At 48.2% G+C, this 22,302-nt stretch overlaps 1 protein-coding gene across 2 annotated transcripts in view; it reads right to left on the bottom strand.

Moving 5' to 3' along the window:
* LOC138661639 (acyl-coenzyme A amino acid N-acyltransferase 2-like) overlaps positions 1–19,892 on the bottom strand; it is a 45,270-nt gene extending 25,378 nt beyond the window's left edge. Inside the window, exon 1 of one of the 2 annotated variants that reach the window (XM_069746483.1) lies at positions 19,582–19,892. The gene's annotated coding sequence lies outside the window, so the exon portion shown is untranslated. Of the gene's footprint in view, positions 1–19,547 lie in introns of both variants that reach the window. The other variant, XM_069746475.1, reaches the window with a different exon arrangement.
* Positions 19,893–22,302: the final 2,410 nt, after the last annotated feature.

Raw genomic sequence — 22,302 nt, forward strand, 5'->3', positions numbered from 1 at the left:
GATGTGAAGGAAAGGGAAATGAGGGTTGTGAAGAAGAGGACAATTATGGGATGAGGGAGAGAGGACAATGAGGTGGGTGGTGGAAGGACAATGCGGGGGTGGGCAAGATGACAATGAGGGATGTGGGGGAGAGGACAATCAGGGGGTGAGATTATGAACATTGAGGAGGGTGGTGGATTGGGTTGGTTGTCAGGGAGACTTATAATGGACTTATGAACATGGGGAGAAGGAGGACATTAGATACTGATGTAAAATGAATTGTGAGCTGGATGAGGGTGCTAAGTCCCTTAAAGCAGAGGTCCCCAACCGCCGGTCCGCGGACCAGGACCGGGCCGTTGGGGTTTTTCAGCCGGTCCGCGGCGCCGCTGACAGCTAGCTTCGTGGCCCTGCGCCTGGTCAGAGCACGCTCTGTGACAGCTCGCAGCTCCCGGCAGAGAACATTATGCAGGACGGGGCGGGGCGTCAGGCGGGTCTTAGTGACACAGCCCTCCTGCGCAGCATGGTGTGTTCCTGACGGGGTGGGGCGGCAGGCTCTCCTCACTGACACGCCCAGTGGCGTATCTAGGGGGGCGCAGCCGGGGCGCAGCCGGCAGGGGGGCGCAGTCGGGCCGCCTCATTCGGCGGTCCGCAGTGTCTCCCCCGGCGGCTGCATTCTGCCGCCCCCGGTCAGGGAGTCAGCTGTTCTCTGTGCCGACTGTCAAGCTGACAGCCGGCACAGAGAAGCTGCAGAGCGCCGGCTCCCAACAAGTGCAGAGGTGGAGGGGAGCCCCTGCAGGGTGGCTGTGACGGGCAGGGAGAAATCCCTGCAGCTCCACTGCCCAGCAATCTGTCTTCCTGCTTCCTCTCACACAGACGCGCCGCTGGATGACGTCATCATTCAGCGGCCGGCTGTGTCAGAGGAAGGCAATGAGATGCTGTGGGAGAGTGCGAGGAGAGGTGAGAGGGGTGTGTGAATGTGTGTGTGAGAATGTGTGTGTGAGAATGTGTGTGTGAGAATGTGTGTGTGAATGTGTGTGTGTGATTGTGTGTGTGAGAATGTGTGTGTGTGAGAATCACATTCTCATTATAAATGTCATAATTATATGATAAGTATGCACTAAGCTCCACCCCTCCATAACTCCACCCCCATATGACCAGAGCCCCGCCCCTGCCCCACCCCCACCCCACCGGGCCATGGAAAACTGGTCTTGCTTAAAGCCGGTCCCTGGTGCAAAAAAGGTTGGGGACCTCTGCCTTAAAGCATTCTCCCCATCCCACAATTCATGATTATACTATCGGACTTAAAATTTATTGGAGAGTGGAAGAGGAAGCAGTAATGAATTGAAAGGTGGGAGAATACACTGTCAGGGACTTGTAGTGAATTGGGGGGTCACAGAGGATGTTAAGTATGTGATAATTTCTTCTCCCACGCCCAAATTCATTATGATGCTATCAAGTACTAATAATGAATGGAGGGACACAGGCAGGGTCGGACTGGCCTGTCGGTGTATCGGGGAAATCCCCGTTGGGCCCTTGGCTGTGGGAAGGAGAGGAGAAAAACAAGTCTGCAAGTTTTAGGGGCAGGATGGATATAAGGGGTGGCAGGGCAAAGGACCAAGATGTATATAAGGGGGGCAGGATGGATATATGGGGGAAGAACAAAGGACCAGGATGAAAACATATGGGGGGCCATGATGGATACATATGGGGGGCCAGGATGGATACATATGGGGAAGCTAGGATGGATACATATGGGGTGCCAGAATGGATCCATAAGGGGGAGCCAGGATGGATACATATGGTGAAGCCAGGATGGATACATAGGGGGGGCCAGGATGGATACATATGGGGTGCCAGAATGGATCCATAAGGGGGAGCCAGGATGGATACATATGGTGAAGCCAGGATGGATACATAGGGGGGGCCAGGATGGATCCATATGGGGGAGCCAGGATGGATACATATAGGGGAGCCAGGATGGATACATATGGGGGGCCAGGATAGATCCATATGGGGGATCCAGGATGGATACATATGAGGAGCCAGAATGGATACATATGGGGAGTAAGGATGGATACATATGGGGAGTAAGGATGGATACATATGAGGGGCCAGGATGGATACATGGGGAACGGGGAGCCAAGATGAATACATATGGGAAGGCCAGGATATACAGTTAGGGACAGAAATATTTGGACAGTGACACAATTTTCGCGATTTGGGCTCTGCATGCCACCACATTGGATTTGAAATGAAACCTCTACAACAGAATTCAAGTGCAGATTGTAACGTTTAATTTGAAGGGTTGAACAAAAATATCTGATAGAAAATGTAGGAATTGTACACATTTCTTTACAAACACTCCACATTTTAGGAGGTCAAAAGTAATTGGACAAATAAGCATAACCCAAACAAAATATTTTTATTTTCAATATTTTGTTGCAAATCCTTTGGAGGCAATCACTGCCTTAAGTCTGGAACCCATGGACATCACCAAACGCTGGGTTTCCTCCTTCTTAATGCTTTGCCAGGCCTTTACAGCCGCAGCCTTCAGGTCTTGCTTGTTTGTGGGTCTTTCCGTCTTAAGTCTGGATTTGAGCAAGTGAAATGCATGCTCAATTGGGTTTAGATCTGGAGATTGACTTGGCCATTGCAGAATGTTCCACTTTTTGGCACTCATGAACTCCTGGGTAGCTTTGGCTGTATGCTTGGGGTCATTGTCCATCTGTACTATGAAGCGCCGTCCAATCAACTTTGCAGCATTTGGCTGAATCTGGGCTGAAAGTATATCCTGGTACACTTCAGAATTCATCCGGCTACTCTTGTCTGCTCTTATGTCATCAATAAACACAAGTGACCCAGTGCCATTGAAAGCCATGCATGCCCATGCCATCACGTTGCCTCCACCATGTTTTACAGAGGATGTGGTGTGCCTTGGATCATGTGCCGTTCCCTTTCTTCTCCAAACTTTTTTCTTCCCATCATTCTGGTACAGGTTGATCTTTGTCTCATCTGTCCATAGAATACTTTTCCAGAACTGAGCTGGCTTCTTGAGGTGTTTTTCTGCAAACTATTTTTGGTATTGATGAATGGTTTGCATCTAGATGTGAACCCTTTGTATTTACTGTCATGGAGTCTTCTCTTTACTGTTGACTTAGAGACAGATACACCTACTTCACTGAGAGTGTTCTGGACTTCAGTTGATGTTGTGAACGGGTTCTTCTTCACCAAATTAAGTATGCGGCAATCATCCACCACTGTTGTCATCCGTGGACGCCCAGGCCTTTTTGAGTTCCCAAGCTCACCAGTCAATTCCTTTTTTCTCAGAATGTACCCAACTGTTGATTTTGCTACTCCAAGCATGTCTGCTATCTCTCTGATGGATTTTTTCTTTTTTTTCAGCCTCAGGATGTTCTGCTTCACCTCAATTGAGAGTTCCTTTGACCGCATGTTGTCTGCTCACAGCAACAGCTTCCAAATGCAAAACCACACACCTGGAATCCACCCCTGACCTTTTAACTACTTCATTGATTACAGGTTAACGAGGGAGACGCCTTCAGAGTTAATTGCAGCCCTTAGAGTCCATTGTCCAATTACTTTTGGTCCCTTGAAAAAGAGGACGCTATGCATTACAGAGCTATGATTCCTAAACCCTTTCTCCGATTTGGATGTGGAAACTATCATATTGCAGCTGGGAGTGTGCACTTTCAGCCCATATTACATATATAATTTTATTTCTGAACATGTTTTTGTAAACAGCTAAAATAACAAAACTGTCCAAATATTTCTGGCCCTAACTGTATATATGGGGGAAACAGGATGGATATATGGGGGGGGGGGGGAGGATAAAGGAACAGAATGGATACATATGGGGAGGCCAGGATGGATATATATGGGGGGCGGCAGGATGGATACATGGTAGTGCCAGGATGCATATATATTGGTGACCAAGATGAATATATGGGGGGCCAGGATGCATATGCAGCGCCCCAGAGACCTGGTCATTGCAGTAACGTTGCCCTGCCACTAAGGGGAGTGATGGTACGTCTGATGGCACTAAAGGAGTTCTTCTGACCAGGTATCACCAGCACACATTACAGTTCACACTCCGGCCACTAGGGGGAGCAAAGGATTTTATTTATTAGGCCACTCCTCACACTGGTAAAACTAGGGGTTGGATAGGAAGATAGTCAGAAGCTGACTGGGTTTTGTTCAGGCAACATCCCGTGGCAGGGGGTGTTGTGGGGGGAAGAATCAGGGGGGTCCCTGTCAGGCGTGGGAAACTGGCAGGTACCTAGCGACTAGAACAGAACGTTACAGAACCACGCCTGCACCACCCGCGGCGGTATCCTAAGAAAGAGACACAAAGCGAAGGATATTGTGGACAGTGAGAAACAAGATCAAAGCACAAAGGAGAACCAGGAGGAGTCGTGCCCGGAGAACGGCAACATCCTACTGAGGTGCGTAGCCGGTGCCCGGAACACCGAGGAAGTAACTGACTTTATGCCTTACTTCAAATACTGCAGGACAGTTAATTATAGGTTGGCTGTCTACCTTACATCACCTAAGCAGACATAGGGGGCAACGCGTGGAGAGGGGCATCTCTAGGGTCCCGGAAGAGCTCCGAGCCTTCCCGTCAAACGGGTGCGTCCTAGCCATAACAAACCTGGGGGACAGAGAATAGAAAGAATGAGAAAGAACTAGAAAGAACTGGAACGAACGAGAACAGAAGTTGTGTGGACTATCCCGAATGCTCAGCAGGGAAGCACTACAACACACAGGCGCTAGTGCTAGGCCACGATTTCCACCTGTAAAGGGAACTCTGGATGGGCCTTCGGACTGGCCGGTCTCAGACAGCCCTGTTAACCGTGCTCTGGATTGAGGATCCTGAAGTCTTCAGTAAAGAGGTAAAGAGACTGCAACCTTGTGTCCTCGTTATTGACTGCACCTCACACCATCACCATCTGCACTACTGGGAAGCCCTGGGGACATACTTCACCTGTGGGAAGGTATACCATCTAGATGCCATCACATCACCCCAGTGGACCCCAAGCAGCGTCGGTCGCCCTGACTGAATACCACAGGTGGCGTCACGAACCCTTAACAAACTACCATCATCCCTTTTATTGGACACCCCTTAGCAGGGTCACTGACCAGGTCCAGCCACCGTGACAACCCCAGAACTGAGACAGAGAAGACCGGTATCGAGTAACCTGTGGCCCTGTGTCTGGGGGCGCTCCAACTTGGCGTCACAAACAGGATTGTACTTAAGCCTGAAGAATCAGGTCATGTGTGCCTTGGAACTGTGATTGAAACGTGTTTGAACTGTGATTTATTGCAAAGACTGTGTATTGCTATCTGCCGCAAGATTCCCGCCAAAACTGCCGCCGTTGTAGCGCCACGAGGAGCGCAGGAGAAGAAGAAGGGCGTGGAGGTGGGCGTGAGCAAGCTGAAGAGCGTGAAAGATAATGGCCGCCCAGTCTAAATATTTCTGTACCTTGAGAACGTGTCCGTCAGCAGCCAAGATCCGCCTCCTGATCCTCAATGGAGGGCGGAGACACAAGAAACGGAACCGCCCACGAAGGAGAGAGCGGGAAAGAGACCAGGGAGTGACCCACATGGAGGACGCCATGGCCAGTCGCTCAGACCCAGAATGCGGGGTTGAAGCAGAGGACTCCCCCAGCTATCCGGACGAGCACAGTAGCCAGATCTCCACGGATGGGACCGATCTCCTGCAGATTGAACTGGAGGACCTGATGGAGCAGCTCCTCCAATTGCAGATAGGGACCAAGGCCTCGTGCCAGGAGGCACCGGTAGAGGACCCCCCGACGTCGGTTCCGTTGCCATCACTGGAGCCAGCTGCGATGGGATGGAGAAAGCCACACCGACCGGTGAGTCCGCTGACCTCACCCCGCTAGCGGAGGACTTGCTGATATGCCCTTCGCAGCACCCCCTCTCCCTGGGGCCCATACACTCCAACGCCTTCCACAATGGGATCAGGCCACGGGCATGGAGCACTTCTTAATGGCCCCGATCTCGCCGCTCACCATGCCAGGCGAGGTCTATGCGGAGTGCACAGTGTGCCGCTGGGTGAACCAGGGATCCCTACCCAGGGGACGAGGTCACCTACACCCGGCACTTTGGGGAAAGAGGGTGGTTCGCCCTGAACGTCCACAAGCGCCAAGGCCCCGTGACATACCCGACTAAAGTGTCGGAGAAGCCGTCCCCCGTAGCCAAGGCGCCCCCTTGCGACCGGACAACCACTGTCATCAAGACTACGGTGGTTACTCCAACATGCACCGTCGTCAAGACCACCACCTGCACCGTGGATACCACTACCACAGTGGTAGCTGAGGGATCGGCTTCAGGAGTGGTTAGTACCCAGGCTGTCCCGGGGTCCAGAACAGTAGCCACCCAAACCCCTGCCTGGAGCGAAGGAGCTCCTGGGACCACACCTGGTGGCCGCAGGTATCCGGGTGGATGGCCCCGCCCACTGCTGCCTGCGGAGCTACAACCTTCGCAGAAATAAATCTCGAAGACCTGAATTTGTACATAGTTACCTAACTGTTTGTTCTTCTTGTTGCTGCTGCTAAAACCCGTAGGGGTTAGAGAGTCCTCCTGAGAACCATAGAAAGATGGTTAGTTACGTTAACGGAAGAACAGATGACAGTAGGCCCAGACAAGGAGCTGGGCGGCCCTGCATTTGTAAAGTCAGAAAAAGTAAAGAAAAAGTTGAGTTTGCCTTGTAGCATTTTATAGTAAGCCTTTATTGGTTTCAGTCTATATGCCCTTAAAGGAGAAGTTAAATTATTGTTCAAGCATTTGCACTTAGTAGAATACCCGGCTGGGTAATAGGAATTATTTATAGTCTGTAGAATAGAATGTTATTTAAAATATTTAAACTTGTTTTGTTTGTAACGTTCAAGTGTCCTCACCTCCCATAAAGGGAAGCATTGTTATACTTACTTGTTTCAAGCATTCCAAAATTTTGTATGTCTTTTGCTAACATGTATTGTTGTTCTTCTTCCCAGTCCAGGAGTACTGGATTTAAACATGGGGGGGAGTGCAGCACTCCAGAGACCTGGTCGTTGCAGTAACGTTGCTCTGCCACTAAGGGGAGTGATGGTACGTCTGATGGCACTAAAGGAGTTCTTCTGACCAGGTGTCACCAGCACACATTACACTTCACACTCCGGCCACTAGGGGGAGCAAAGGGTTTTATTTATTATGCCACTCCTCACACTGGTAAAACTAGGGGTTGGATAGGAAGATAGTCAGAAGCTGACTGGGTTTTGTTCAGGCAACATCCCGTGGCAGGGGGTGTTGCGGGGAGAAGGTTCAGGGGGGTCCCTGTCAGGTGTGGGAACCTGGCAGGTACCTAGCGACTAGAACAGAACGTTACGGAACCGCGCCTGCACCACCCGCGGCGGTATCCTAAGAAAGAGACACGAAGCGAAGGATATTGTGGACAGTGAGAAACGAGATCAAAGCACAAAGGAGAGCAGTAGGAGTCGTGCCCGGAGAACGGCAACATCCTACTGAGGCACGTAGCCAGTGACCAGAACACCGAGGAAGTAACTGACTTTATGCCTTACTTCAAATACCGCAGGACAGTTAATTATAGGTTGGCTGTCTACCTTACATCACCTAAGCAGACATAGGGAACAACGCGTGGAGAGGGGCATCTCTAGGGTCCCGGAAGAGCTCGAGCCTTCCCGTCAAACGGGTGCGTCCTAGCCATAACAAACCTGGGGGACGGAGAATAGAAAGAACGAGAAAGTACTAGAAAGAACTGGAATGAACGAGAACAGAAGTTGTGAGGACTATCCCGAATGCTCAGCAGGGAAGCACGACAACACACATGCGCTAGTGGTAGGCCACGATTTCCACCTGTAAAGGGAACTCTGGATGTGCCTTCGGACCGACCGGTCTCAGACAGCCCTGTTAACCGTGCTCTGGATTGAGGATTCTGAAGTCTTCAGTAAAGAGGTAAAGAGACTGCAACCTTGTGTCCTCGTTATTGACTGCACCACACACCATCACCATCTGCACTACTGGGAAGCCCTGGGGACATACTTCACCTGTGGGAAGGTATACCATCTAGCTGCCATCACATCACCCCAGTGGACCCCAAGCAGCGTCGGTCGCTCTGACTGAATACCACAGGTGGCGTCATGAACCCTTGACAAACTACCATCATCCCTTTTATTGGACGTTCTTTAGCAGGGTCACGGACCGGGTCCAGCCACCGTGACAACCCCAGAACTGAGACAGAGAGGACCGGTATCGAGTAACCTGTGGCCCTGTGTCTGGGGGCGCTCCACATATATTAGGGGGATCCAGGATGCAAATGGAGCACCCCCGTAGGGCAGTGGGGTACTCGGTACCGGGTCCTTCTCAAGGGGGATGTCACAGTGGCTGACCCGGTCCGTGGCCCTCGGGAGGTCCGTTGTAAAAGGGAAAGGTCTTTAAAGGGGAAATGTTCATGACGCCACCTATGGTATTCGGGCAGGGTGACCGACGCTGCTTAGGGGTCCGCTGGGGTGATGTTATGGCAGCTAGATGGTATACCTTCCCACAGGTGAAGTGTGCCCCCAGGGCTTCCCAGAGTGTAGATGGTGGATGGTGTGAGGCGCAGTGAAGAACGAGGACACAGAGTTGCAGTCTCTTTACATTTTTACTGAAGGCTTCAGCATCCACAGTCCAGAGCACCAGATCACAGGGCAGGCAGAGTCCGGCCAGTTTGGAGGAAAATCCAGAGTGGAAATCAGTAGCCTTCCTCTAGCGCCTGGGTGTTGTAGTACCTTACTGCTGAGCTTCTGGTAAGGTCTTCACAACTGTTGTTGGTGTTCTAGATGTTATGTCTCTCTCTGTCCCCCAGATGGATAGGAACAAACCCATATGACTGGTGGCCTGAGGCTTTTTACAGGGACTCTAGCACGCCCCAGCCCCCACAAGTTGCCACCGTGACTCCTGGATATAGGTCGGGCAGGTAACGTAGAATTAGCTGTCCTGCCGGTCTCTGGAGCAAGGCATTGAGACTGTTGCTCCCTCGGTGTTCCGGCTACTGGATCCTGCGCCTCAGAAGGAGGCAGCCTGTGTAGGGCAGAACCCCTTCTGGTTTCCTCTCCTTTTGCTATGACTTCATTTCTCACCCTCTACAATACAGTTCTCTGTTCGTGTCCTTCCTTAGGATGCTGCCGCACGTGCAGCTCCGTGACCTTCCGTCTAGGCCTCTGACAGGATCCCACCCCTGTCAGGGATCAACCCTGTCGGCTACTACTCGATGATCCTCCTTCCTCTCTGTCTGCCTGACAGGAACTGACTGACTTCCTATCCAGACCACCAGTTTTACCTAATTGTGAAGAGTGCCCTAATAAATAGTAGCGTAGCTCCTCCTGGTGGACTGGAGTATGAAATGTGTTGCATGTTTGTGATACCTGGTAAAGAGATCTCCTTTATTGCCTTCAAACGTAACATCACTCCCCCCTAGAGGAGAATGATATTACTGCAACGTCCAGGACCATGGGGCGCTGCACATATATGGGGGGCCAGGATGGATATATATGGGGGGTCAGGATGGATATATGGGGGGGGGCAGGACAAGGATGGATATATATAGTGGAGCCAGGATGCATATATATGGGGGGCCAGGATGGATATATGGCAGTGCCAGGATGCATATACAGCTCTGGCAAAAATAAAGAGACCACCACATCAAAACCCTGTCATGGGCAGCCCAATCTCCAGACCTGAACCCCATTGAAAACCTCTGGAATGTAATCAAGAGGAAGATGGATAGTCACAAGCCATCAAACAAAGAAGAACTGCTTACATTTTTGCACCAGGAGCAGTGTGAACGACTGGTGGAAAGCATGCCAAGACGCAGGAAAGCTGTGATTAAAAATCATGGTTATTCCACAAAATATTGATATCTTAACTGTTCCTGAGTTAAAACATTAGTATTATTCAGTGGCGTAACTACAAAGTGAGGGGCCCCGATGCGAACTTTCAAATGGGGCCCCCCCGCGCCAAAATATTTCCCACCGAAATTCACATTTTCCCTATTCATTTCGCACACTATAGTCGTGTTGCAATGTTGTGTAGTCTGACCTAATACTGCCCTGTACTCGCTGAGAAAAATGATTTTATAACTAACATGTCCCTATAGTAATATGTCCTCCCTCGCTCTAATTCCAAGCGCACTCCCGGCGTTTGAACTCTGTGTGCTGTTTCTTCCTGGTATGACGCTGCAGTGCGTCATTTCCAGACCTGTGCAGTGTGGGAGTGTATTGGGTGTACTGGTTGGCTCCGGAGCATGCGCACTGCACATTCTGACACTGGCAAGTACACGCAATACTCCCCCACAGTGCACATGCTGGGCTCTGCCCACAGCCGTGTACAGCCCGTACACACACGGCTTCGCTCCGAGAACCCGTACACACACGGCTCCGCTCCGTACACCTTGTACACACACGGCTCCGCTCCGTACACCTTGTACACACACGGCTCCGCTCCGTACACCTTGTACACACACGGCTCCGCTCCGTACACCTTGTACACACGCGGCTCCACTCCTTACACCTTGTACACACACGGCTCCGCTCCGTACACCTCTTACACACGCGGCTCCGCTCCATACACCCCATACATACACGAATCCGCTCACCTCTTTCACCCACGGCTCAGCTTTGTACACACCTGACTCCGCTCCGTACACCTTGCTCCACTACATACATACACGGCTCCGCTCTGTACACCTTGTACACACACGGCTCTGTTACATAAACATCCCCTCATTCAGCACCATGACAATCAAGCACAGCAGAGTCCTGCATAGTGCATACACTGAGGCCACTGATCATGTGACCCCTGACTCCTCCCCTCCTGTGACCTCATCACAGGTCCTGTGCGCATAGAACAGGTAGGTGTGTGTGTGTGTGCGTGCGTGCGTGCGTGCGTGCGTGCGTGTGTGTGTGTGTCAGGTGTAAGCAGCACATCACTCACCAGCTAATGCCTGCCATCTCTCCAGCTTCAGTCAGTGACACGCACAGCCCTTCTGCTAGGTCACATGTCCTTCACGGACACGCCCACTCGCCGCACACTGCTGAAAGTCTGGGGAAGCTGTGGGCGTGGCCAGCAGGATGCGTGCGTGACTTGTCTCCTTCCCCTGCTACTTGTTTGCTGGACTGGGCGGGCCCTGAAAACACTGTGGGCCCCGTCGCAGTCGCGACCCCTGCGACCGCAGTTGTTACGCCCCTGGTATTATTGTTTCTAAATGATTATGAACTTGTTTTCTTTACATTATTTGAGGTCTGAAAGCACTGGGTTTTTTTTTCTATTTTGACCATTTTTTTTTGTCAGAAAAAAATACAAAATTTATTGCTTCAGAGACATGTTGTCAGAAGTTTATAGAATAAATGAACAATTTACATTTTACTCAAAAATGAGTAAAAATCAGACAAACTGAACACTTTGCAGTGGTCTCTTAATTTTTGTCAGAGCTGTATATGGGGAGGCCACGATCGATATGTGGCGGCGGGGGTGGGGCGGGGGATTGGATGGATTTATGGGGGGCAGGACAAGGGACCAGGATGCAAATATATCGGGGGCAAGGATGCATATATATGGGGGATCCAGGATGCATATATGGGGGGGGGACAGGATGAATATATGGGTGGTAGGACAAGGGACCAGGATGGATATATATTGGGGGGGCAGGATGCTTATATATGGGGGGCCAGGATGCATATATATGGGGGAGCCAGGATGGTTATATATTGGGGGTAAGGATGCATATATATATATACTAGATGGCAGCCCGATTCTAAAGAATCGGGAGTCTAGAATCCATATATACTTTATTTATTCAAATGTAAGAATAATACAATTAATAAATAATAGTAAGAAAGAACAAAAAATGGCTGCACTCACCAGCTCTTGACAATTCTTGCTATTTAAGGTACAGTTACACAGGATCCATGAACATGCTTATGAGGGGAGGGATGAAAGACATCAGACTTAGCACGCTGTTTGCGCTTACGTGCGGCATCGGCGGCTTTTCGTTCTGCATCATTACCATACTTTATATCAGACCTGATCTTACGTGCGCCATCATAAGCTTTGGACTCTGTGTCATTAGTATACTTAACAGTGTCCATGCGCTTGCATCTATCCTCTGTACTCTTGTTAGCACGCTGTTTGCGCTTACGTGCGGCATCGGCGTCTTTTTGCTCTGCATTATTAGTATACTTTCTATCAGACCTAATCTTACGTGCGCCATCAGCAGCTTTGGGCTCTGTGTCATTAGTATCCTTACTATTAGAGCTCATGTTGGCTAAGCTAAACAGCTTTAAGCGTGGTGGTGGCAAACAACAGGTTAATAAGAGGCAGTGTCAGGTAGTAGGAAAATAGCCAGTTAATAATAGGCAATAGTTCTTTGCAGGAATGCAGATATTAATAAATAGGCAGTTTATATTGCAGAGAAATTGCTGGGCAATAATGGACAATGTCCTTATGTGGCAAATAATAGAGCAATATACCCAATGTGGCAAAGAAGAGGTTAATAAACGGCAGTCTCTCAGTATAACAGTCAGTGAATAATAGGCAGTATATGGAGAAAACACCAAACAAAAGTTCAAAATTGGTGTGAAAATGTCACTGAACCACTTCACAACTAAATATATATAGTTTTGGTAAATGGTATTATCATTTTTTTGACGAAATTCGGCAGGAGCTTGAAGAGCAACGTCACTGGGCCCGCCTCCACGCAGTAGAAACTTGCTGTGAGGTAAAAATTCAAAAATCACACCAAAATGGCGGGCGGAGTGTGTCACAGTACGGCACGTTTCTGATTGGTCGCTCGCAGCAGGCGGCAACCAATCAGACACTGGACACTGTTGACGTCACTTATCTCCGGACATTATCTCCGCACATTAGCTCCGGACAGGAAGTTGGCACAAATTGCAGGAAGTAGTATTCTAGGCAATTATATATAGGATATATGGGGGAGCCAGGATGGTTATATATGGAGGAGCCAGTATGGATATATGTGGGGGAGCCAGGATGGATATATTGTATATGGGGGAGCCAGGATGCATATATATGGGGGCCAAGATGGATATATGGGTACCAGGATGGATATATGGGGGGAGCCAGGCTGCATATATATATGTAGGTCTAGGATGGATATATGCAGATCCAGGAGTGATATATGGGGGCAGGAAAGGGACATATGGGGGCCAGTATGGATAGCTGTGGGGGCAGGATGAATATCTGGGGGCCATGCTGGACAAGGGACATAGGGGACCAGGCTGGGACATATTATAAAATAAAGGGGGCCAGACTGGGTGAGATTATTAAATAAAGGGGGCCAGGATGAGGGAATTAATTACTGTTTGGGGGCCAGAATGAGGAACATGCTCTATTAGTTTATGGTGACAAGTGGGGAGCATAATTTCTTTGTGGTCATATTAGGGATATTATTACTACTGTAATATAATTTACTTTTTAGGAAACGGTTTTCCATGGAGGGAACAAAAGGGGCATCCTGTTACTGTGCAGGGCGGCACCAAGTCGCTTTTTTCTTCATCTGACGTAGTGTAGAAGTCAGGGGAAAAGTAGGGAAAGTGCTCTGGAAGTGATCCGCTATAGATAACTGTGTGTTATTTTTTGCAGAGATAAGTCCTGGCTGGAAGAAGTGATGGTAGTCTGTGCTGGATGAAGAAGAAAAGCAAAGAAGAAGGACTTCAACTAGAGACGCCACCGGTGAGTAAGTGTATTACATGTACACGCATACTATACACTATATACTGTGCACAGAGTTCCTGTGTATAATATCACTGGTGATCACTGTATTACCTGCACACTATACACTATATAAAGAGTAACAGACTGAAAAATGCACCAAGCCTGAGGAACACCTCATAATGATAGAGGGTAATTAATAACACATAATTAATTAATATGAGGCCCCCACAACCAGGTAATGGGACAATCAGGACCCACCAAACTACACTAGAAGCAACCACAAAGAAAAAATGGTGGAAACGTCCACAGGGTACACAAAGTAGAAAAACCTTTATTAATTAAAATCTACATGTACAAGGAAAAGATAGGGGCAAAGCCGGACACAGCGGCACAGCACACTTAGCAACAATGAAAGTGGGAGTACACACATACTAATGAATGGTCACTAGGGTTGAGCAAAACGGGTCGGCCATTTTCAGAAGTCGCCGACTTTTGGCAAAGTCGGGTTTCATGAAACCCGACCCGACCCCTGTGTGGGGTCGGCCATGAGGTCAGCAATCTTCTGAATCTGGTATCGGAATTCCGATACCGAGTTCCGATATGTTTGCAATATCGGAAATCAGTATCAGAATCCATATTTAAGTGTAAAATAAAGAATTAAAATAAAAAATATTGCTATACTCACCCTCTGATGCGCCCTGGTACTAACCGGCAGCCTTCCTTCCTTAGAATCAGCGCGTGAAGGGCCTTCGATGACGTCGCGGCTTGTGATTGGTCGCGCGACCGCCCATGTGACCGCTCGCACGACCAATCACAAGGGCAACATCACCGAAGGTCCTTCAAGCGCTGATTCTTAGGAAGGAAGGCTGCCGGAAAGAAGCAGGGCGCGTCCGAGGGTGAGTATATACCTAATAGGATACCTTACCTAGTATTGTATAAACAAGCACGTGTTGACTCCCAACCTCCCCTTGGTGACCATTCATTAGTATGTGTGTACTCCCACTTTCATTGTTGCTAAGTGTGCTGTGCCGCTGTGTCCGGCTTTGCCCCTATCTTTTCCTTGTACATGTAGATTTTAATTAATAAAGGTTTTTCTACTTTGTGTACCCTGTGGACGTTTCCACCATTTTTTCTTTGTGGTTGCTACTATATAAAGAGCTCATGTGTATAATGTCACTGGTGATCACTGTATTACCTGTACACTGACACTGTATACAGAGCTCCTGTGTATAATGTCACCGGTGATCACTGTATTACCTGTACGCTATGCACTACATACAGAGCTCCTGTGTATAATGCCACTGGTGATCCCTGTATTATCTGTACATTATGTACAGTTAGGTCCATATATATTTGGACAGAGACAACATTTTTCTAATTTTGTTATAGACATTACCACAATGAATTTTAAACAAAACAATTCCAATGCAGTTGAAGTTCAGACTTTCAGCTTTCATTTGAGGGTATCCACATTAAAATTGGATGAAGGGTTTAGGAGTTTCAGCTCCTTAGCATGTGCCACCCTGTTTTTAAAAGGACCAAAAGTAATTGGACAGATTCAATAATTTTTAAATAAAATGTTCATTTTTAGTACTTGGTTGAAAACCCTTTGTTGGCAATGACAGCCTGAAGTCTTGAACTCATGGACATCACCAGACGCTGTGTTTCCTCCTTTTTGATGCTCTGCCCGGCCTACACTACAGTGGTTTTCAGCTGCTGTTTGTTTGTGGGACTTCCTGTCTGAAGTTTAGTCTTTAACAAGTGAAATGCTGCTCAATTGGGTTGAGATCAGATGACTGACTTGGCCAATCAAAAATATTCCACTTCTTTGCTTTGATAAACTCCTGGGTTGCTTTGGCTTTATGTTTTGGGTCATTGTCCATCTGTAGTATGAAACGACGACCAATCAGTTTGGCTGCATTTGGCAGGATCTGAGCACACAGTATGGCGGCTCTGAATACCTCAGAATTAATTTGGCTGCTTGTGTCCTGTGTCACATCATCAATAAACACTAGTGACCCAGTGCCACTGGCAGCCATGCATGCCCGCGCCATCACACTGCCTCCGCCGTGTTTTACAGATGATGTGGTATGCTTTGGATCATGAGCTGTACCACGCCTTCGCCATACTTTTCTCTTTCCATCTTTCTGGTAGAAGTTGATCTTGGTTTCATCTGTCCAAAGAATGTTCTTCCAGAACTGTGCGGCTTTTATAGATGTTTTTTAGCAAAGTCCAGTCTAGCCTTTTTCTTCTTGATGCTTATGAGTGGCTGCACCATGCAGTGAACCCTCTGTATTTACTTTCATGCAGTCTTCTCTTTATGGTAGATTTGGATATTGATACGCCGACCTCCTGGAGAGTGTTGTTCACTTGGTCGGCTGTTGTGAAGGGGTTTCTCTTCACCATGGAGATTATTCTGCGATCATCCACCACTGTTGTCTTCCGTGGGCGCCCAGGTCTTTTTGCATTGATGAGTTCACCAGTGCTTTCTTTCTTTCTCGGGATGTACCAAACTGTAGATTTTGCCACTCCTAATATTGTAGCAATTTCTCAGATGGTTTTTTCTGTTTTCGCAGCTTAAGGATGGCTTGTTTCACCTGCATGGAGAGCTCCTTTGACCACATGTTTACTTCACAGCAAAACCTTCCAAATGCAAGCACCACACCTCAGATCAACTCCAGGCCTTTTATCTGCTTAATTGAGAGTGACATAACGAAGGGATTGCCCACACCTGTCCATGAAATAGCCTTGGAGTCAATTGTCCAATTACTTTTGGTCCCTTTAAAAACAGGGTGGCACATGTTAAGGAGCTGAAATTCCTAAACCTTTCATCCAATTTTAATGTGGATACCCTCAAATGAAAGCTGAAAGTCTGAACTTCAACTGCATCTGAATTGTTTTGTTTAAAATTCATTGTGGTAATGTCTATAACCAAAATTAGAAAAATGTTCTCTCTGTCCAAATATACATGGGCCTATCTGTAGCGCCCGCATCTCTGCCTGCAGTCCCTCCTTCTCTGCAGAGTCATCAGCATGCTCACCTCCAAAGCTCCCGTCCTGCTCCTTCCAGGTCTGCTGCCCGGGGTGCGTGCACTGCTAGCAGATCTTCAGGCACTGTGCTTTGAGCGCGCATGCACATTTTCTCTTTCTTAAAGGGGCCACGCGTGTTCCTCTAAAATGTCTCCAGCCAATAGCTGGAGGTCCTTACTATTTAAACCACCTCCTCCAACATGGAGGTGCCTGTGCAATGTTGTGAGTTTGTTTCTAACATGCTTCTCAGTTCTCAGGTCCCTGTACTTGTATACGAGTCTTCTGCACCCGCCAGTGCTCACCCCAATGGGAGCAGAGCCAACCGCACCCGCCAGTGCTCACCTTAATGGAACCAGTTCCTGCTGCACTCTGATGTAGATCCTGTCTGCTGCACTCTGATGCAGATCCTACCTGCTTCACTCTGATACGAACTCTACATGCTGCACTCTGATGCAGATCCTGCCTTCTGCACTCCGATGCAGATACTGCCTGCTGCAGTCTGATATGAACTCTACCTGCTGCACTCTGATGCAGATCCTGCATGCTGCACTATGATGCAGAGCCTGCCTGCTGCACTCTGATGCAGATCCTGCATGCTGCACTATGATGCAGATCCTGCCTGCTGCACTCTGATGCAGATCCTGCCTGCTGCACTCTGATGCAGATCCTACCTGCTGCACTCAGATACAGACTCTACCTACCGCACTCGGATATAATCTCTGCCTGCTGCACTCTGATATTACATTTGCTTGCTGCACTATCCAGTCTGTCCTACTGGGTCCAGCTGCTGCGCATCCATTGGTCTGTCCTGGAGTGGCACCTGGCATGCATTGGGAAACAAACCTAACCTCACCATCAGAGGCTCTAGTGAACAGTTAGTTCCAGGCTCTCCGCGTCCATGGTACAGTGGTTCCACACACCACGTCCGTGAAAGACTATACGCTGCATACAGCGCTCTTGTATATAATGTCACCGGTGATCCCTGTATTACCTGTACACTGACATTATATACAGAGCTCATGTAGATAATGCCACCAGTAATCACTGTATTATCTGTAGACTGACCCTATATACAGTACTCCTGTGTATAATGTCACTGGTGATCCCTATATTACCTGTACACTGACACTATTTACAGAGCTCCTGCGTATAATGTCACTGGTGATCACTGTATTACCTGTACAGGGACACTATACACAGAGCTCCTGTGTATAATGTGACTGGTGATCACTGTTAACCTGTATACTGACACTATATACAGAGATCCTATGTATAATGCCACTGGTGATCACTGTATTACCTATACACTGACACTATATACAAAGCTCCTGTGTATAATGGCACTGGTGATCACTGTATTACCTGTACACTGACACTATATACAGAGCTCCTGTGTATGATGTCAGTGGTGATCACTGTATTAAATGTACAGTGACACTATATACAGAGCTCCTGTGTATAATGTGACTGGTGATCACTGTATAACCTATACACTGGCACTATATACAGAGCTCCTGTGTAGAATGCCACTGGTGATCACTGTATTACCTGTACACTGACACTATATACAGAGCTCCTGTGTATAATGTCATCAGTGATCACCGTATTACCTGTACACTGGCACTATATACAGAGCTCCTGTGTATAATGTCACCGGTGATCACTGTATTACCTGTACACTGACACTATATACAGAGCTCCTGTGTATAATGTCACCAATGATCACTGTATTACCTGTACACTGGCACTATATACAGAGCTCCTGTGTATAATGTCACCGGTGATCACTGTATTACCTGTACACTGACACTATATACAGAGCTCCTGTGTATAATGTCACCAATGATCACTGTATTACCTGTACACTGGCACTATATACAGAGCTCCTGTGTATAATGTCACCGGTGATCACTGTATTACCTGTACACTTGTACATCATGCACCGAGGGTGTTGCTCAATATACAGCAGAGTCACAGATGAGAATAGAACTAAATTCCACACAGTCCACTGTCAGCAACTATTTTACTTAGGAACGAAGATATTCCTACTTGGTTTTGATAAACACACAAAGAAATCACGTCAAACAAACATTTTGCCAGAAGGCAATATCTACTGTGCTGGACAGCTCCGCACCCAAGAGAACTGTTTCTGCTATTTTCTCTATGTGAATTTACCTGTTGGCATTCCTGTCTGAACCTGCCGCCGTTACCTTATTACACCCTGAGAGCAAACTGGTTTAATTATGTGAGTGCAAAGCACGTGCTCGCCTGCAGTCTAGCACAGTGGTTCACAATCTTAAGAATATATACACTGTTTATATATTTCTATAACTATTTCCCATCCAAATGTTTTCCTCCCGTCCCCGTATAAACTCAAGAAACTAGAGGAAATGTCCGCCCTTGACTATATGGAGAATATTACAAAATTAACCAAATAAATACAGTATATACACACATCAGGGAAGGTGCTGTTGACAAAGTCTGTTGGAGCTGAATCACTGCTCCTCCTTATATTGTCCTACAGAGAGACTCCTTTCCCAGCAGAACAGAGAGAAAAACACAAGTCGTTCCTGGAGTTCACTGTGCGCTGTGTCAGCACCTAAACGTAGCATAGAATCCTTAGTTACTGAACAGAACAAAAACATAGTGACAAATCTTGGTTTTCTGGCCGTTGATTCCGGTAGGAAATCGAGGTCTGTAGAGTCAATATACCTAACTATCTAAAGGTTATGTTCCGGCCATGTGTCTCTAGGCGCCAAAATATATTGTGATGCGTGCATGTTTACTTACTGCGGCGTCGCGGTGGGCTTTTAGTGTTTCTTACCACCAGGTCTGCTAAGAACGAATCAGGACACAATCAGGACACGGAGGCAGATTCAGAGGTCTTCCAGCCAGTGAGCACTAATGAGGAGGATGTGGCACCTTTCACTTCACAGGTCCCGTGCCCCCTTCTGTTCTTTAACAGCTTTTCCAGCAGGAATTCCCTCACATCCAGACAGGTTCGGATACCGGTTCAGTTCAGCTTCAATCTGCCACTGCTCTTTATTCAGACGGGTGCTGTCATGAGGGGATTTCACCACATACCTCTCCATACACTCCTCATTTCTGCAGGCTCTGCCCAAGAAGGCCACGCTTCCTCTTCCTGTCTTTCACTTTATAAAACCCTCTTTTTCACATCTTACAGACAGACACATCACATTCTCTGAACCAAGTTCAAACAACAGCAACATCTTGAGGCCAGTTAACAAGATTAACTATAAAGAAATAAATCTATTGAAATAAGTACAATGATTATTCAGGAGTGAGTACAATTACATTTATCTTCAATTACACCACCCCAGTAGAAGTTGATGCCCTAGCCAACTCTCCTCATACAAATTTGCCTTGCGCATAGCTGTCCTATGCAGAATCGTAGGTGCAGACGCGGTGGGTTCATCCAGTGAACAAGGAGATGTTGGGTGCACAACTTCCTCTCTGGAAGAGAGTCCAGCAATGCCCGGAGGAGCTGCTGATACCGGAACTGGAACCACCCACCATCCATCATCTACGGGAGGTTCTGTTACTCTTGAGGTAGGAGAAGGTATCTCCCTCACAGCCATAGGCTCAGCATGTTACAGTGAAGGTTTCGCAAGGGACCGCCCAGTCCCCACTGGCACTATCTCATAGACTGGTATGCTCGGGTTTACCCATTTTTTCACCACATGCGGGATTGCTTCTCACCATCCGTCCAATTTTCCAGATGGCCTCTTGGCCTTAGCAATCACCCGATCACCTGGAACATACTCATCTTTTCACACGGGTCTCAAGTTGGGGCGTACCATTTGTCTCAGATGCTCCCCAACAACCTTGGGTACAGCCTTCAGCCACTGGCGATGTGAAGATCCTCAAGTTCCTGACCTGCCCTTCTGAACATGAGCATTTGCGGGGAATAGCCGGTAGTGCTGAGTACCCTGTTGTTATAGGCCCACATTAAACTCGGTTTGGTAATTCTGCCCAGCATGCCTTTTGATTGTCCTCTAGAGTTCTCAGCTTCTGGAGGAGAGTGTGGTTAAACCGTTCACACTCCCCGTTTCCTTGGGGTGGTATGGGGTTGTGTGGGAGTGCGCAATACCATAAAGCTGATACAGCTCATTCATCAGGGTGCCCTGAAAACATGCTCCCTGATCTGAATGAATTCTCTGCGGACACTTGTATAAAAAATTTGCAGACTGCCTCAGCAGCTGACTCTGCTGTCTGATCCCTGGTGGGTACGGCCACTGCGTATTTTGTGAAATAGTCAGTCATATCATGACCATACAGTTCGAGTGTCCTGAGACAGAGTACCCAATCTGTACACAGTCAATCATCAGGATCTCTAGGGGTGCAGATGTTCAAATGGTTTGAATTAGAGCCCGTTGTTCAGGGCACTTACTCAGACCAAAAGGCTGGCACTTGAAACATGCGTCAGTCACCATGTCTTTCAAGTCAGGGCAGTATGCCTGGCGCTGTAGCCATTTGTACGTCTTGTCGCTTCCAAAATGGGCAGTCTTCTCATGGGCTTCCCGAGTAGCCGCCGGCCCTAATGACATTGGAATGACTATCTGCTGTTGGTATTGCAATTCTAATGGTAAGTAAACAACTCAACACAGCAGCCCTTGAGTAAAGGCCCCTTCACATTAAGCGACGCTGCAGCGATACCGACAACGATCCGGATCGCTGCAGCGTCGCTGTTTGGTCGCTGGAGAGCTGTCACACAGACAGCTCTCCAGCGACCAACGATCCCGAAGTCCCCGGGTAACCAGGGTAAACATCGGGTTACTAAGCGCAGGGCCGCGCTTAGTAACCCGATGTTTACCCTGGTTACCAGCGTAAAAGTAAAAAAAACAAACACTACATACTTACCTACCGCTGTCTGTCCCCGGCGCTCTGCTTCTCTGCACTCCTCCTGTACTGTCTGTGAGCACAGCGTCCGGAAAGCAGAGCGGTGATGTCACCGCTCTGCTTTCCGGCTGACCGACGCTCACAGACAGTACAGGAGGAGTGCAGAGCACAGCGCCGGGGACAGACAGCGGTAGGTAAGTATGTACTGTTTGTTTGTTTTTTACTTTTACGCAGGTAACCAGGGTAAACATCGGGTTACTAAGCGCGGCCCTGCGCTTAGTTACCCGATGTTTACCCTGGTTACCAGTGAAGACATCGCTGGATCGGTGTCACACACGCCGATTCAGCGATGTCCACGGGAGATCCAGCGACGAAATAAAGTTCTGGACTTTGTTCAGCGACCAACGATCTCCCAGCAGGGGCCTGATCGTTGGTCGCTGTCACACATAAGGATTTCCTTAACGATATCGTTGCTACGTCACAAAAAGCAACGATATCGTTAACGATATCGTTATGTGTGAAGGTACCTTTACACTCAGCTAATCCCATTGTCTCAACAGCTTCTGACCCTCTGGAGTCAGACGGGCCTGTTCCTATGGCCTTGGACAGACATTACTCAGGACCTACGCTTTCACTTTCTGTAGATCCAGACAATCATCTTTAATCTTTTTACCAGTTGGCCAAG

The sequence above is a fragment of the Ranitomeya imitator genome, chromosome 1, assembly GCF_032444005.1.
Source record: "Ranitomeya imitator isolate aRanImi1 chromosome 1, aRanImi1.pri, whole genome shotgun sequence".
In the NCBI taxonomy this organism is placed as follows: domain Eukaryota; kingdom Metazoa; phylum Chordata; class Amphibia; order Anura; family Dendrobatidae; genus Ranitomeya; species Ranitomeya imitator.